The sequence below is a fragment of the Lithobates pipiens genome, unplaced genomic scaffold, assembly GCF_037356315.1.
Source record: "Lithobates pipiens isolate NorthernLeopardFrog02 unplaced genomic scaffold, aLitPip1_a1.2 Scaffold_13, whole genome shotgun sequence".
Lineage (NCBI taxonomy): Eukaryota > Metazoa > Chordata > Amphibia > Anura > Ranidae > Lithobates > Lithobates pipiens.
The window spans coordinates 419,930,528-419,948,281 of NW_027507718.1; the positions used below are offsets into that span (position 1 = coordinate 419,930,528).

Genomic DNA, 17,754 nt, shown 5'->3' on the forward strand with positions numbered 1-17,754 from the left:
ACCAACTCAGGCGGGGAGGAAGGGGGAGGAGTGCAGATTGGATGGTACCGTCTACAGACGATTGGACCTGAAACCCCCCTATGAAGGTGTGAGGAATGGGGCGCCCCTCGGACGGCGGTGTCAGGTGCCGGTGACGTTGTGGTCGGGCTGTGTCATTCTAAGTACGCAGCACGTTGTTCGGGCGGACTCGGAGTGGGGTGTCGGGGTGATGGTTGGGAGGGTGGTGTGCTCTCATCTATCTACCATTGTCATATATACACATGGCTGCAGTATGACGGAGCACAAATCACACCCTGATCAATGGAGAGGCTTAGAGGAACTGTCCACATTCCTCACAATATCCCAGTCCTGAAATCCTGAGAAGGGTGAGATCACTGGAGATCTATAGAGGAGAACACGAAGTACGGATTTAATTGAAGGTGAATAATGTCCCTGCTATTTGGAGGCCATTTATGTACCTCAAACACGCCATCCATGTTCATCACGTGTCAATCTGCGTTGCATGAAGCTTGTCGCCCAAAAAGAAGCAATTGTGTGACAATCGCAGCAAAACCACACCACGTTTTACGTGCCGTTAAAAATGAATGGCGCACAAACACGTGTGCTGTGTTTTGTCAGCATTGCATTGCCTAAAAGATAGGAAGCTTTAACCACTTGCCGACCAGCGCATTGGCAGAATGGCACGGACAGGCAAATGGGCATACAGGTACGTCCCTTTAAATTTGCCGCCGTGCCATCGCGTGCGCGCTCCAATCGGAACCTCCATGAGTCTGATCACGGCTCCCGTGATCGCCGAACGGGGAGGAAGAATGGGGAGATGCTAATGTAAACAAGCATCTCCCAGTTCTGCCCAGTGACGTGTCATAAACAGCCACGCCTCCCACAGTTAGAAACACGCCCCTAGGACACACGTAACCCTTCACTGCCAGTGTCACTTTTTTTTGTTTATAGCGCAAAAAATAACCGCAGAAATACCACCAAAAGAAAGCTCTATATGTGGGGAAAAAAGGACGCGATTTTGTTTTGGAGCCACATTGCAGGACCGCGCAATTGTCAATTAAAGAGGTGCAATGCCGACTCGCAAAAATGGTCCGGGGCTTAAGTGGTTAATAGACCATGCTGTGCAGCAAAAGTGACAGTTATAGGGTTGAGACAAATGATTAACACTGATGGGTGCTTACAATGATCAGCTTTTTTTATTAAGGTGTCCTTTTATGAAGCAGTGAAATCTATTCACTGCTTCATTCTCCGGCATTCACAGAGGAGATCTTTCTCCTCTGTATGCCAGTTTATAAAGCGGAGTAGATCGCTTCACCCTTGGAGGAGTGAAGCGATCTACAAACACTTCTAACACTGGAGAACGGCCCCCTAATACTGGAATCTCGTGAGACTTTACGAGATTACAGTACTAGAAATTCACCGATACACAGAGATGTCAATTTATTAAGCAGTGATAAATTATCACAGCTCAATACACTGACACACGGTGTGATTAATGTTAGTAAAATAAAGCGTCCCCCTACATAATATATACATGTATACACACACAGACATTATATATACATGTAACCATGTCCCCCTGTCATAGTTATGTGTATACATATATATATAATGTGTGTGTGTATATACATGTATACACACACAGACATTATATATACATGTATATACACACACTATATATATATATATATATATATATATATATATATATATATATATATATATACATATACACATTATATATATATATGTATATATATATGTATACACATAACTATGACAGGGGGACATGGTTACAGTGTTGGGGGGTCTGAACGAGGAATAAGGAAGTTAATTATCTTCCTCTTTCCTCCTCAGATCCCCCCAGATTCTCTCTTCACTCCCCGGTTCTCCACCTCTGAGCTGGTGAATCGGGGAGTGTCAATTCTGAAACAGATCACCAGTGAAGCGCTGAGATCTCAGCTTCATAAACTGGCCATTACTGTGTCATTCAATGAGGATTCTCCATGTGTGGAGATAATCGGCGGGAGAACAAGTTTAAACACTTCTCCCCGATTATCTCTGGTTTATAAACTGTTTATGGGCTGTGATCAACGGCGATCCTCTGGATCTCCACTGATCACTGCTTCATAAACGGACACCTAAACTGGAACTTTAGTCAGAAAATGAAGTCCTGCTAGATCGCTTTAGGCTGGCCCCTGTTGCAGGTATAGCTATATAATACATTAAATAAGAGCCTATGCTGTTTATAATCCAGTGATACTCCGGACTTTCCGATCAGGTCCGCCCGATCGAAGCCTCCATTCATTCCTGTGGAGTGTTGGATGTCAGCGGTGACATGTCTGCTGACACTCACTGCTCTCTGATCTGATCCTGTTCGTGAAATGCAGAGTGATGGTGACCCTATTTTCCATCAGTATATCGGATCGGATGAAAATAGACAGGCGGCCCGTTTATATCCGATCCTCCATAGAGAAGAGCAGGGCACTGACAGGTCTGTCTCTGCACAGTGAGTGGACCTGTCATCCGTCTGCTCAGCAGGGATCAGTGGAGCGATCCCCCGCTAAGAAAAGCAAAGTCTGCCGGGCGAACCACCTGTGTGAAAGGACCCCTAGGCTGCTTTCACACTTATCATTTGATGTAAAGTGCCGCTCGATTTAATCCCAATGCAAGGGTTAAAAACGGCCGTGTTTCATGAGTTTTCAAAGTACTTTGGAGGCGTTGCCCATTCATTTTAATGGGCAGGGCATTTTTGGAGCGCATATCGCTCCCAAACCGCCCCAAAGATGCTGCTTGCAGGACTTTTCCTAACATCCCACAAGTGCACCGCCCCAGTGTAAAAAGTCATACCGGAATGAATTGGAGGTGGATTTCAGGCGCTTTACAGGTGCTATTTCTAGTATTAAAACGCCTGAAAACCACCTCAGTGTTAAAGGAGTCTTGGGAAAATTTACCAAACCTGGAGCACTCAGAATCTGGTGCTACTGTGCATGTTAGCCAATCAGCTTCTAACTTCAGCTTGTTAAATTAACCACTTGCTTACTGGACACTTAAACCCCCCCCCCCCGCCCCCTCCTGCCCAGACAATTTTATTTTTTTTAAAAGCCAGCAGCTACAAATACAGCAGCTGCTGACTTTTAGGCCTCATGCACACGAGACGCAGATGAAACCTCTGTTAAAAAAAGCTGAAACGCGCGTTTAGAAACGCGCGTTTTGCCGCGTTTGCATGCCGCGTTTAGACGCGTTTAGACGCGTTTGCGTTTAAACGCGTTTATAAAGATAACATCATGTAGACCCTCCCCAAGCTCTCAAAGCATTTTTTTTAACTATTTCTGCTATTTTGATCAGAGTGAGCAGCAGCAGCATAGAGAGCAGTTGTACACTTGCATTTGCCGTGTCACTTGCCACGGCACCTGCCACAAGTTGTGGATTGTCCACTTGCCACAAGTTGGGGATTGTCCACTTGCCACATCACCTGCCACGTCACCTGCCACAAATTGTGGATTGTCCACTTGCCACGTCACTTGCCACATCACCTGCCACGTCACTTGCCACTTGATGTGGATTGTCCACTTTCCACGTCATCTGCCATGCCACCTGCCACAAGCTGTGGATTGTCCGCTTGCCACGTCACCAGCCACATCACCTGCCACAAGTTGTGGATTGTCCACTTGTCACGTGACTTGCCACATCACCTGCCACGTCACTTGCCACATCACCTGCCACAAGTTGTGGATTGTCTACTTGCCGCGTCACTTGCCACATCACCTGCCACGTCACTTGCCACGTCACCTGCCACAAGTTGTGGATTGTTCACTTGCCACGTCACCTGCCACAAGTTGTGGATTGTCCACTTGCCACGTCACTTGCCACAAGCTGTGGATTGTCCACTTGCCACATCACTTGCCACGTCACCTGCCACGTCACTTGCCATGTCACCTGCCACAAGTTGTGGATTGTCCACTTGCCACGTCACTTGCCACAAGCTGTGGATTGTCCACTTGCCACATCACTTGCCACGTCACCTGCCACGTCACTTGCCACGTCACCTGCCACAAGTTTTGGATTGTCCATTTGCCACGTCAGCTGCCACGTCACTTGCCACATCACCTGCCACGTCACCTGCCACAAGTTGTGGATTGTCCACTTGCCACGTCACTTGCCACATCACCTGCCACGTCACTTGCCACGAGATGTGGATTGTCCACTTGCCATGTCACTTGCCACGTCAGCTGCCACGTCACTTGCCACAAGATGTGGATTGTCCACTTGTCACATCACCTGCCACATCACTTGCCACATCACCTGCCACCTCACCTGCCACAAGTTGTGGATTGTCCACTTGCCACGTCACTTGCCACATCACCTGCCACGTCACTTGCCACAAGATGTGGATTGTCCACTTTCCACGTCACCTGCCATGCCATCTGCCACAAGTTGTGGATTGTCCACTTACCACGTCACCAGCCACATCACCTGCCACAAGCTGTGGATTGTCCACTTGCCACACCACTTTCCACGTCACCTGCCACGTCACCTGCCACAAGATGTGGATTGTCCACTTGCCACGTCACCAGCCACATCACCTGCCACAAGTTGTGGATTGTCCACTTGCCACGTCACCTGACACAAGTTGTGGATTGTCCACTCGCCACATCCCCTGCCACAAGTGGATTGTCCACTTGCCACGTCACTTGCCACGTCCCCTGCCACAAGTGGATTGTCCACTTGCCACGTCACTTGCCACGTCACCTGCCACAAGTTATGGATTGTCCACTTGCCACGTCACATGCCAGTCACCTGCCACAAGTTGTTGATTTTCCACTTGCCACGTCACCTGCCAGGTCACTTGCCGCGTCACCTGCCAGGTCACTTGCCGCGTCACCTGCCACAAGTTGTGGATTGTCCACTTTCCACGTCACTTGCCACTTCACCTGCCACGTCACTTGCCACAAGTTGTGGATTGTCCACTTGCCACATCACTTGCCACCTGCCATGTCACTTGCCACAAGTTGTGGATTGTCCACTTGCAATTGCAATTGTTTAAAATATTTTTCTAATGGTTTTTCATCATTTGCAATCATTTTTGAGATTTTTAATGTAAAAAAAAAGGTCACCTTTAAAAACGCATATAAACGCAAACGCGGGTGCCGCGTTTAGCCGTGTTTTGCGTCTGAAACGCAGAAATTTTTGTTTCTGAACGAATTTTTTTGCTTCTGGAAAAACGAGATTAAACGCAACTGCATATAAACGGAAAAAAACGAGACTGTGTGCATGGACACATAGGATAACATTGAATGAGTTCAGGTGCAGTTGAAAAAACTGTCCAACTGCATCTGAACGCGCGTTTAACTGGGTCTCGTGTGCATGAGGCCTTAAAATAAGGACACTTACCCGCCCAGCGCGCCTGCGATGTCGGCACCCGAAGCCGATCTCTCGATCGTCTCTCGGGTGCTGCCGCCGCCATCTTGGGTATGGGAATCAGGAAGTGGAGCCTTTCGGCTTCATTTCCCGGTTCCCTACTGCGCATGCGCGAGTCGCGCTGCGCAATAAGGATGGACCCGCTGCCTCTGGGATCTGTGTGTTTCCCAGCAGGCAGCGGGGGACTTTCGGAAAGGGGCGTAGATCTACACCCCTTTCCGCAGAGAGCTATCCCGGAAGTGGGTGCAGATACCTGTACTGTACAGGTATCTGCACCCCCCTCCCCCCTGAAAGGTGCCAATTGTGGCGCCGGAGGGGGGGAGGATTCCAATGAGCGGAAGGTCCACTTTAGGGTGGACCTCCGCTTTAAGAATTGACCACATAACTGACGACATAACTAACAAAACATAACATAACATAACAGCACTATAACAAACAGTTCATACACTGGTTGTGGACAGTTGGGTTCTTGACTATTCAGTGTAGAGATTCTTTTGGTGACTTTTAAAATATGGACACTCACCTGTCCAGGGCGCCCGTGATGTCGGCACCCAAAGCCGATTTGTCGCTCGGCTCTCGGGTGCTGCTGCCGCAATCTTCAGTAAGGTAATAAGGAAGTGAAGTCTTGCGGCTTCACAGCCTGGTTCTCTACTGCGCATGCGAGAGTCGCGCTGCACAATCCGGATGGTCCCTGCTGTCTCTGGGATCCGTGTGTTTCCCAGCAGACAGTGGGGGGGGGGGGGGGTGTAGACTATACCCGGAAGTGGGTGCAAATACCTGTATTATACCGGTATCTGCACCCCCTCCCCCCTGAAAGGTGCCAAATGTGACATCGGGGGGGGGTTACGAAAAGCGGAGGTTCTATTTTTGTGTGAACCTCCGCTTTAAAGCTGCGTAGGGCCTAACTAGATGTGAATATTGATTGCCATGTCAATATAGAAGATTAAATAAACAAAGTCTCATAACACATACAAAACCTAACATAAATGGCATTTTAAAGAAAAGCAGATACAATTACAATTCCTATCAATCGCTTCTAAATTCCAACATCTCCCTCTAACTGCCTAATCTTAGTTTAAAGTGGAGGTTCACACAAAAATTGAACCTCTGCTTTTCGGAACCCTCCCCCCCTCCGGTGTCACATTTGGCACCTTTCGGGGGGGGGGGGGGGTGCAGATACCTAAGACAGGTATTTGCACCCACTTCCAGGCTTAGACTCCCACGGGAGTCTATGCCTCTTCCTGTCCTGCCGTGCTGTCTGGTGGGAAACACATGGGTCCCAGAGACAGCGGGGACCATTCAGGTTGCGCTGCACGACTCGCTCATGCGCAGTAGGGAACCGGGAAGTGAAGCCACGAGGCTTCATTTTCTGATTCCCTTATCGAAGATGGCAGCGGCAGGACCAAGGGATGGTTTAGCCTTGGGTGCCGACATCGCTGGACCCTGGGACCGGTGAGTGTCCTTATTCTAAACATCAGCAGCTGCAGTATTTGTAGCAGCTGACTTTAAAAAAAAATTGCGGGAGTCCCGCTTTAAATATTTATTTTCTAGTTCATATTTCTCCTAATTTATATACCCAATTTACTTCCGCAGAAAAATCTCATTTTGCTTTGTCAAGGCTAAACAAAAATATAAAAATACAAAAATGTCTAAAATAAAAAATGACACATTGGTCTAACAATGTATGAATGCCAAGTCTTTAGTTGATTCCTCTGCTGTAACTTTGACAGCTAGTCCATAATGCCGCGTACACACGACCGGACTTTTCAACATCAAAAGTCAGACGGAATGATTCCGGCAGACCATTCAATCGTGTGTGGGCTGCAGCGGACTTTTGATTTGCAAAAGTCTGACAGACTTTAGAAATGGAACATGTTTCAAATTTTTCCGCCAGAACTCCGCCGGACCCAGTTCCTACCGAGAAATCCGCTCGTGTGTATGCTAGTCCGACGGACAAAAACCGACGCTAGGGCAGCTATTGGCTACTGGCTATGAACTTCCTTATTCTATTCCAGTCGTACGTCATCACGTTCAAATCCGTCGGACTTTGGTGTGATTGTGTGTGGCCAAGTCCGTTCATTCGGAAAGTCCGTCAGAACTCTGTCAGAACTCCGTCAGAACTCCATCGAAAGTCTGTCGGACCCAGTCCCTCGAAAAGTCCGGTCGTGTGTACGTGGCATTAGACTCCAATGCAAAGCCTTAAAGGGGTTCTGCACTCATAATACAACATTTGCCCATTCTGTTGCCTCTAGTTAATATATCTCATAATGCCACCTGTTTTTTTTTTTTGATTCACCTACCTTTTGTAATCTTCAGTACTTTATTTTAAACCCCTGCGGCGATGGGCGGTCTCTTGCGGGGATCAGCGTAATTTCCTGTTGAAGCCCGCACTGTCTCCTGGGATCTCGTTCGTGTAATCCCAGGAGACATTGCGGCTAATGCACCCGACATCTCGCGAGATTTCGGGTGCTACAGCCGACATCTCGCGAGATTTCGGGTGCTACAGCCGACATCTCGCGTGATTTCGGTAATTACAGCCGAGATCTCGCGAGATCTCGGCTGTAATTACCAAAATCACGCGAGATGTCGGCTGTAGCACCCGAAATCTCGCGAGATGTCGGGTGCATTAGCCGCAATGTCTCCTGGGATTACACGAACGAGATCACAGGAGACAGTGCGGGCTTCAACAGGAAATTACGCTGATCCCCGCAAGAGACCGCCCATCGCCGCAAGAGACCGCCCATCGCCGCAGGGGTTTAAAATAAAGTACTGAAGATTACAAAAGGTAGGTGAATCAAAAAAAAAAAACAGGTGGCATTATGAGATATATTAACTAGAGGCAACAGAATGGGCAAATGTTGTATTATGAGTGCAGAACCCCTTTAAGAACGCATACAATGTTCATACATAATTTTCTTTTCTTCAGGACTATCGCAGTCCACATGACAAGAAACTTCCAGTAGGTTTTCAGATCTTTTTGCAATTATAGCAAACTGAGCTTTGAATTTGTTCAGACAGCTGACATAATAAGTATCAAAGTTCTTCAGACACATAAAAAAAAGCTTTTAAAAGCACTCTTTTCCATCAATGCTGTTTGTAGCTGATGTCATAAAGCCAAGGAATGATGGAGGGAGGATATTTTTGAAGATGGCGTCACTCAGATTATTAGTCCTACATTAGATCATTAACAAAAATGCTCATAAAGCCGTTGAGTTTTTTACTGTTGAAGTAAATCTATGTTCTAGAGTTAATGAGATCTAGAAGAAAAGAAAAACATCTAACTACAAGGAGAAAACATTCTCATTTAGTATAAAATGTTTTTCAACTGTCATTTAACCTAAGCTGTCTAGACTATCCTGAATTCAATGAAATATTTATCATGAACAATAGGCTTCTCAGAGTTGGGGCCTATCACATATGGTTTGGGTCAGTGATCCTACAGGAACATAGAGAGCACAGAATACAGAGTTTACATGTCAGGAGTATAGTGCAGTGCTGGGGTTCAGGGTTTATAGGAAGTCAGGTACACAAGATACAGTTGATGTGTACAAGGATTCTAAGGCAGGAAGGATACCTAATGGTATTATCCGGGGAGAACACAGCATGTCCGCACATGCAACAATGGTGAGGGTCCTTGAAAGCAATGAGGTGCAGAGTCTAAGGAACTTCCTTGTCTTCTCCAGAGCTCTTGATGGTAGAGATGGTTTGTGCTGCAGACAGTTCCCCGGTTGCGGCCCTCTTACTCACCCAGGCAGGCAGATACCTAGTACTAAGGGCCAATGGACAAATGAGAACCCCTTGTAGCGCTGGGATCACTAAACAATAAGGAGTAAAATTCAAGCGGACAGGTGTGTGCCTGGACACACACAGACATTGGGGAACAGATACAAGAAGACACATAAGACAGCTAGAAATGAGTAGCCATGGAAACAGTCACACAGGACTCTATAAGAGTAGTGAAGTGGCATGGTGTCACCAAACAGGAAACTAGTTTAAAATACACTTGGAGACAAAAAGGTAGACTTACTTGGGACACTATTATTCAACTCCTAAGGCAATCTGCTTTAGCTTGAAAAGGCAGTACTGGCTGGGCATGTCGCTAATTCAATTAACAGGAGGTTTAATCTAGTCTTAAAAACAAGTTTTGTGTGATAAGCTACAACTGCAGACCTTATAAGTTAAAGCATTGGAACTAAATGCCAATACCAATACAATAATCACACACGTTGGTTGGACTTGAAGGACTTTTTTTTTTTTGTCAACCTCACCTACTATGTAATACCAGCATACCTGCTGATCTTTGGTAAGGCTGGATTCACACCTATGCATTTTTTGTGCTTTTTGCATTTTGCAGATTTGTACTTCAGAACGTGTTCCATAGCAAACCATGTTAAATGGACTGTAGTGCAAATCTGCAAAATGCAAAAAGCACTAGAAATGCATTGGTGTGAATCCAGCCTAATAGAGGAGACAGATCTGTAGAAAAGCTGACAATCTGTGACAGGTCTAATTTAAAATCTTAATACCCAAGTAATCTTAAAGCGGGAGTCCTCCGGGAGTTCCGCCGTTTTTTTTTTTTTTAAAGCCAGCAGCTACAAATACTGCAGCTGCTGACATTTAAAATAAGGACACTTACCCGCCCAGCGCGCCCGCGATGTCGGCACCCGATGCCGATCTCTCGATCGTCTCTCGGGTGCTGCCGCCACCATCTTGGGTATGGGAATCAGGAAGTGGAGCCTTTCGGCTTAATTTCCCGGTTCCCTACTGCGCATGCGCGAGTCGCGCTGCGCAATAAGGATGGACCCGCTGCCTCAGAGAGCTATCCCGGAAGTGGGTGCAGATACCGTACTGTACAGGTACCTGCACCCCCCTCCCCCCTGAAAGGTGCCAATTGTGGCGCCGGAGGGGGGGAGGATTCCAATGAGCGGAAGGTCCACTTTAGGGTGGACCTCCGCTTTAACACTCAATGTAGTAACACTGACATACATTCATTGCTTTATTTATTTATTTATTATTATTTTTTTTTACCACAGGTGTTTTAACTAGAGCAACAATTGTTCAATTCAATCTTAATAAAACTTTTCATCATAAAATAATATACAAAAATTATATAAGGATCAGTTCCCACTATTGCAACTTAAAGTTGCAGCGACTTTGAAAAGGTTCATGCATACCTTGATGCGACCTTCGATACAACCCCGATCTAGAGACTGTAAAGTTAGATCAATGCCACACACCGGAGTCTCTGAATCACGTGACTTTGGGGGTCACTATAGGGGAAATGTAGCCTAAGACAGGAGATGCTTAATTATCTAGGGCAGGGGTGTCAAACTCAATTTCATCCTGTTATGATTGTCCACAAAAGGACCAGTTGTATCTGTAAGATTAGATGTCTCCTCCCCTTACATTAGATGTCAAGAGCCACCCCACCATCAGAAACCATTGGTGAATTGTCTTTGAAGACTGTGGCCTCCTTCTGTTCTGAAGACCTTAAATAAAGCAACCCAGGGCGTAAAACCAATCCGAGGAATAAGCATCAAAATTTTAGTAACAAAACACATTATATTTTCCTCCTAAAAATAAAACAAAGGTTAGAGATATTTAGCATACAGTAAGCATTTTGAACATTTTCTTTCTTAGATGTTTTACCAGTGCACTTTTTCTAATACCAAAAATTGTTTGACATCAAACTAAATGTTACCACATGTATTTTTATGTATGGTATACCATTACTATAAAAAAAAAACTATTATTCACCATGGTTAGAAATGAGCAGCTCAAAAAATAATAATTTTGTTATGAATTCCCCTTTGTCTTGCAAGTAATGCCTTGTACATACAACCAGTTTCCCCGTCAGAATAAACTCTCAAGGTTTTTCCGACGGAGTTCCAATGTAATTCAGCTGGAACTGTCTTGCGTACACACGATCACACCAAAGTCTGAACGTCAAGAACACGGTGACATACACCACGTATGACATAGGAAATAGGATATTCAATAGCCAGTAGCCAATAGCTTCCTTCTCTTACTTGCTTCAGAGCATGCGTAGTTTTTGGTCCGTCGGAACAGCATACAGACAAGCGATTTTCCCGATAGGAATTGGTTCCGTTGGAAATATTTAGAACATGTTCTATTTCTAGGTCTGTAGAAATTTCTACGTAAAAAGTCCAATGGGGCATACACACGATCGGAATATATGATGAAAAGCTCCCATCGGACTTTTTCTGTCGGACATTCCGCTCATGTGTACGTGGCAAAAGTTATACTTTACCATACTGAACACATTGGAAAACTCTTCATAAACTGTTTCTTCTATGAAAACAAAGATTAGAGTTAAAGGGGTTGTAAAGGTAAATGTTTTTTCACCTTAATGTATCCTATGCATTAAGGTGAAAAAACATCCGACAATACCGCCCCCCTCCCCCCCCCCCAGCCCCCTCGTTTTACTTACCTGACCCCTCGAAAGTCCCGCGCTCGCCCCCGACATCCTATTCACCGCTCACCCTGACCGTTGATTGGCTAGAGTGGATGCATTGAAAGCAGCGCAGCCATTGGCTTGCGCTGCTGTCAATCACATCCAATGACGCGGCGAGGGGCGGGGCTGAATGATACAGTGAGCGGCTATGGCCGCTCGCTGTATCATGGGAGCGTGCCCGCAAGCACTCCACACTATGCGAGGGAGCTCACATGAAGTTGTGGAGTCCTTGCGGGAGGAAGCCGAGACAGCCGCCGAGGGACCCCAGAAGAGCAGGTTCGGGGCCACTCTGTGCAAAACGAGCTGCACAGTGGAGGTAAGTATAACATGTTTGTTATTTAAAAAAAAAATTGCTTTTAGAGATCCTTTAATACACAAACACATGTAAATATACATTATTAGGTGGTATTTTACTTTCTTTTTTTTTTTTTTACAGTTCACTCAGCTCACTCAATTTGCATAACAATACAGCTGTTCACACACACACAAGGCATGAAATTTAACCCCTGTCAAAGAAGGAGGGGGGGGGGTGTTTCTCCTTTAAACTATAAAACACCAATTATTTATTATTATTATATTATTTTTAAACTTTAATCAACAGTGAATAAGGCTTTTTTATGTCACTAATCTTTTAACATTTCACTTTAATTATTTTTATAAATTTTATTAAGTGTATTGGGTGTGGCTCCAATCACCACATGATTAGCCACCCCAGCAAGTATTTAAATTAACGATTTTTCAGCTCACAGTTTTTAGATTAACTTTTATTTTAGAATAAGCAAATATAATGTTTAAGTTTTCTTTTTCATATTAAATTGACCACAGTGCAAAATGACTACACACTGCACACGATTTTACAATTTTAAGTAAATTTTTTTTTTATACCTAAATTTTATAGATCAAATTGCTCACGATTTTAAGTCGGAAATACAATTTTTAGTTTTTAAGGTCACACTTTACAGACAAAATATTTTTCTTGCTTCAAAAAGTTGCAATGAACAACATGCCACTGACTTGTTACCTGTAATTGTCCTTGTGGCAATGTCCCATCACTTGTTTATCACTTGTTTAAAACATACATAACAACACAAAAATATTTTGTTTCGGAATTTTGTTTTCGTCCGAAAAATACATTTATTTAGTTACTCCCGAAATTCGTTTTTATTTATTTTGTTTCGTTAAAAAATGCATTAGTGCGAAAATCCGAAATAATTAAGGTCAAATCTGTAATTGAAGGCTTATGGTGTCTGTCATATGTTCTAAGAAGATTCGACGGAGCAGCTAAACTTTACGACGCCACAATCGTACATTTCCAGTCGAATGTTCTACCTACAAGCTATAGTAGAATTCTAATGTTGTATGACAATAGTATAATTATATGAATTAATTATTATTACAAGTCAACCAACATTAGAAATCTTCTATAGCCTATGGGCAGAGCATTTGACCATAAATGTCCACTCGCGGCGACTGCTTTTTCAAATCTTCATGTTTAATCTTTTCTCTCTATGTCGAATAATCTTAGACTAATAGAGTTAGGTTAGGCACATTCAACCTTTTTTGCTATTGTCTCTATAATGTCAAATCTTTTCTCTATATGTAGAATAATCTTGGACTAATAGAGCTAAGGTTAGGCACATTCGACCACAGGTTCGATGGATACAGATTGCTATTGTCAGCGTCATGTCGAATTTCCTATCTATATCGAACTGTTGTCACAACGAAAACTAAAATAAATAATTTGTTTATGTCGGATCTTTTGGTTTTCGGATTCTGCGCGTTCATTATCGTTTGTTAAAAAGATAACGAAAATACCCAAAATTCAAACAAAAATGCATTCGGACAAAAACGAATGCACATGTCTACATAACAAACACAAAACAAACTATTATTATTATTTCACATTCATCAGCCCCTACCCTCAAGGATCTTACAATCCTAAGGTCCCTAACTCACATTCATACATACACTAGGGACAATTTAGACAGGGTCCAATTAACCTACCAGTATGTCTTTGGAGTGTGGGAGGAAACCGGAGTACCTGGAGGAAACTGATGCAGGCACAAAGAGAACATGCAAACTCCAGGCAGGTAGCGTCGTGGTTGGGATCAACTGTTTTGCTGATACAGCACTTTAGACATATAAATACAACTCCCGTATTTATCGGCGTATAACAAGCGCCGGCGTATAACACGCACCCCAAGTTTAGGAGGGAAATTTAAGGAAAAAAACTTACATTTAAATGCCCATCAATGCAGCCTTATCAGTGTCCATCTGAAGCCTTGTCAGTGTCATTTCCAGCCTTGTCATGCAGCCTGTCCATCATTGCAGCCTTGTCATGCAGCCTGTCCATCATTGCAGCCTTGTCATGCAGCCTGTCCATCATTGCAGCCTGTCTATCATTGCAGTCTTGTGCATCGTTGTCCCCTTGTCAGTGATAATTTCAGCTTTTATTTTTAAAAATGGTGCCGCCGAGATGTCCTGTGTATCTTAGCGGCGCCCGGTAGTTCTCGGCCGCCTTCGGCTGTTCTCGGCGGCTTTCGGCCATACTCGGCGGCTCTCGGCCGCCTCCGGCCGTACTCGGTGGCTTTCGGCCGTTCTTGTCAGCTTTCGGCCGGTCTCGGCGGTATTAGGGCGCCGAGAAGGGCCGATGGCGGGCGAAAGCCGCCGAGAAGGGCCGAAAGCAGCGAGAAGGGCCGAAGGCGGCTGAAAGCCGCCCAGAGGCTCAAAAATCACTCAGAAATCGCTGAGGATCGGCGTATAACACGCACCTGCGATTTTCCCCTGATTTTAAGGGGAAAAAAGTTTGTGTTATATGCCGATAAATATGGTAACACGACATAACAATCCATGGATCTCACACACCTATGGACAACAAACATAACTCTCTCACTTAGCCAACTACACCCTGTAGACGAAAATATTAGCACATTTCTCTAATAAAACTGCACTTTCCTCTCTTTGTTTTTTTTTTCTGGCGTACACATCTACAATGGGCTCTAATCCATGTGTCTACTTAGGTCATTATAAGTATGCTCGGTAGTAGGGTATAATGTGCTTGCAATTATTTTAGCAATTTTATTATTAGGTTCATATTAATATACGGGACAATAAGTTACTTTAATTTCCTTTTTTCAAAATTTTTTGTCATTTGTCTTAGCCTTCTAGTGCTAAAAAAACCCGTGTGCCTTTGTTCCATTCCTTGAGGGACTCAGCCACTCCTGTTCCCAAAGTGAAAAATCACTTTGGATTTCCTGGTTGGATCACACAGAACACAAAAAAAGAGCGAAACATTTGAAAAAAAAAAAAAGGATTATTTTTTACTTTTTGCTATAATAAATATCCCCCAAAAATATATAAAAAAACATTTTTTGCTCAGTTTTCTTCTACATATTTTTGGTAAAAAAGATCACAATAAGTGTTTATTGATTGGTTTACGCAAAAGTTATAATGTCTACAAAATAGGGGATAATTTTATGGCATTTTTATTAATAATAATTTTTTATACTAGTAATGGTGGCGATCTGCGATTTTTAATGTGACTGCGACATTATGGCAGACATTATGGCAGACACATCGGACACTCCCAATCCTTCTTTCTCCCAGACAGCCGCTACGTGTTTCGCAAATCAGTGTTGCATCATCAGGTGGACGCAATTGATTAGAGTCAGTGGATGAGAAAGAAGGATTGGGATGCATTCTCGGGAACCACAGGGCACTACTGAGGGCTGTGAGCACGCGGAGACCCCATCTTTATTCCCACGTACATGGCTGGACATGCTTGGTACCGGCTTAGGCACAGGCATATGTGAGTGTACATCTAGCTGTTTTAAAAAATTTGTATTGACTTGCTGCACTATGATGGTCCCTTATATACTTTTGTGAGTTAAATAGCACGAGAAGGTTTCTATTTCCCGTTTGGAGAGGCTGTTGATGAGACCATTGAAGGAGTGGTTATCCTTAAATGAACTAAAGGCGCAGACACAGACTAGGTCTGGTGAGTGGCCATTTCATCTGGTGGTGGTAAAAACACTTAGTTGGTGATTAGAAGGAGCACCTTAAGCTTGAAAAGAAGTACTTTTGAAATAAGAGGAACTAACTAGCACTGAAGCGATTGTTCATTGTCCACCTGCCTGTGCCAATAGTGCCACCTGCCAATGCCAACCAGTGTCACCTGCCAGTGCCATCTGGCAGTTCCACGTGCCTGCCAGTGGCAACCAGTACCATCTGTTAGTCCCAAACCAGTGCCACCTGCCAGTGCCAACCAGTGCCATCTGCCAGTGCCACCTGCCTAAGCCAACCAGTTCCATCTGTTGCCAGCCTTACTCTTTCTGGTCAGCCCATAACCCTGATGTAACAGCGTTACATTGGAGTTATTGACTGGGTGTTCCGTTTTGTGAGTTAGTTATAGGGGGTGAAAATGACTGGCCTTATCCCGGGAGCTGGCAATCCATACCACTCTTTAAAAAAAACTGGCTCCTAACTTTTTCAACTGGCTCCTAAATTCAAAGCAAATTTGTCAACCCCTGTTTTAGGGCACCATAAGGCACTTTAGCTATTGGATGATAGGGGTGTCTCCGTGTGAGTGTTCACTTGGAACACCCATAGTATATTTTGACTCTACACTTTGTGGGCACTGTAAAGCACTTTAACCATTTGATATCAGTGCAGGGATAAGTGAGACGGGTGGGCTCTGCAGTGGTACCAATATACTTTTTAGTTTATATTTAGCACTATTGGAATATTATGTGAGGGGAGTTACTCTTTATAGCTAAATAAGTTTTTTGTTTTTTGTTTGAGCACGGCACTTTTGGCTGAACAAAAAGTAAAGTTAGCGCAACCCACGTTTCATACACAAAATAGTAAAGTTAGCTTATTCTTTTTTGTTTTAATGTAAAAGATGATGTTACGCCGTGAGAATCGTGATCTATCTTATAAGCAAAAAAATTGTGATTCTCATTTTAACCAGAATCGTGCAGCTCTAGTTTGAGATGATTTGAGCTTTGTGACATGGTGCATTATCCTGCTGGAAGTAGCCATCAGAAGATGGGTACACTGTAGTCATAAAGGGATGGACATGGTCAGCAACAATATTCAGGTAGGCCATGGCATGAAATCGAGAATCATCAGACCAGGCAAGATTTTTCCAATCTTCTATTGTCCAATTTTGGCGAGCCTGTGCGAATTGTAGCCTCAGTTTTCTGTTCTTAACTGAGAGGAGTGGGACCCAGAATGGTCTTCTGCTGCTGTAGCCCATTTGTTTCAAGGTTTTATGTTTTGAGCATTCAGAGATGGTATTCTGCATACCTTGGTTGTGATGAGTGGTTATTTGAGTTACTGTTGCCTTTCTATCTTCTGGAACCATTTTCTTCCACACAACTGCTGCTCACTGGATATTTTCTATTTTTCGGACCATTCTCTGTAAACTCTAGAGATAGTTGTGCGTGAAAATCCCAGTAGATCAACAGTTTTTGAAATACTCAGATCAGCCCATCTAGCACCAACAACCATGCCACTTTCAAAGTCATTTAAATTCCCATTTCTTCCCCATTCTGATGCCCGGTTTAAACTTCAGCAAGTCATCTTCACCATGTCTAGATGCCTAAATGCATTGAGTTGCTGCCATGTGATTGGCTGATTAACAATTTGTGTTATCAAGCAATTGAACAGTTGTACCTAATAAAGTGGCCGGTGAATGTGTCTATTAAATAACGAGACTGTGATCCCACTTAGTAAACAAAGCAGTCCGAATCAGTTATAACTGCATGTGTGGTGACCTTGAACATGTTTGAACCTGTGTGACAAGCAGCTGCACTCTATGACGTTCAGTTGATTGTGAGTCGCCATTTAATTTGGTT

The 17,754-nt window shown here is 44.1% G+C and overlaps 1 protein-coding gene across 1 annotated transcript in view; it reads left to right on the top strand.

The window, feature by feature from the left end:
- Positions 1 to 189: 189 nt before the first annotated feature.
- The window catches only part of APBB2 (amyloid beta precursor protein binding family B member 2), a 505,529-nt gene continuing 487,964 nt past the window's right edge, over positions 190 to 17,754 (top strand). The window contains exon 1 of the mRNA XM_077477579.1: positions 190 to 419. The gene's annotated coding sequence lies outside the window, so the exon portion shown is untranslated. The remainder of the gene's footprint in view (positions 420 to 17,754) is intronic.